This window comes from Mastomys coucha, unplaced genomic scaffold (assembly GCF_008632895.1).
Source record: "Mastomys coucha isolate ucsf_1 unplaced genomic scaffold, UCSF_Mcou_1 pScaffold7, whole genome shotgun sequence".
Taxonomy (NCBI): Eukaryota; Metazoa; Chordata; class Mammalia; order Rodentia; family Muridae; genus Mastomys; species Mastomys coucha.
Window position 1 is genome coordinate 25,418,820 of NW_022196913.1, and position 965 is coordinate 25,419,784.

The 965-nt window shown below is 50.9% G+C and overlaps 1 non-coding gene across 1 annotated transcript; it reads left to right on the plus strand.

Annotated features, from left to right (window-relative positions):
* Positions 1-494: 494 nt before the first annotated feature.
* Trnaa-agc lies at positions 495-566 on the plus strand. The gene has a single exon. It is a non-coding gene; the product is annotated as a tRNA-Ala (tRNA).
* The last annotated feature ends 399 nt before the right edge of the window (positions 567-965 follow it).

Below are 965 nucleotides of genomic sequence, written 5' to 3' on the forward strand. Positions count from 1 at the left end.
ACACTGCTGGGTAAGGAGGGTAGTGTAGATACAAGCATTTTAGCCTCTTTTTCTTGGAGACGTCCTGCGGGGGGGTTGCGGAGGCTCAGTGCCTTGCGCTGGAGCCACCCAGCTACTTCGCGGAGTCTCCAAGAGCCCACACCCAGCTACCCCTCCACTCCACAGCTCTCCCGCCGGTTTGCTTTGTTCTTTTTATCTTCCAGCATCACACTGCGGTGTCTGCCACCTTCCACAGCAGAGATCATCCAGCCCTCCCCATTCTGGAAGAGCTTGGCAAGATGCCTGTTACCCACCCCAGCTGAAAGGTCATAGAAGGTCCCCGGGCGCGGATCCGGACTTTTCAGATCACCTTATTATCTTTTTCTTTGACTAGCTTGTCTTCCACACACTAGCTGAGACTCGGTACTCAACATACATCATAAATAGCAAAGCACCTAAAAGCTGGCGTGGCGACATCCAGTCATAAGAATATTTTGTGAAAAAGCCGTACGTGAGGGGGTGTAGCTCAGTGGTAGAGCGCGTGCTTAGCATGCACGAGGCCCCGGGTTCAATCCCCGGCACCTCCAGTTTTCAAGGTTGTAGCAAGTGTAACTCTAGGGTACTCCACTTTTTCAGAGTGCCTTCTAGGAGACAAAGTCCGTCTACTCTGTCCGTTTTTTGATATGGAGGCATATCAATCCAGAACACAGCACCGCAAAATGCCCTGATACAGAAAAACAGAGAGGGCGGGGAGGGGCCAGGCAGGAAATAGGAAAGACTGGAGGGAGGAATAGAGAAGGGAAGGGAGAAAGAGCACGGTGGGAAATCGGAAACTTTCTAATTTCCCCACCCCTCCCTTGGTAACTTCTCCTTCGTGGTCCTCCACCCGGTTCTGTCATCTTTCATTTTTGTATTTTATGTGCATTCAAGTAACTTTTAAAAGTATAATGCTTTATTCCCAGCGCTTGGGAGGCAGAGGCAGGAGG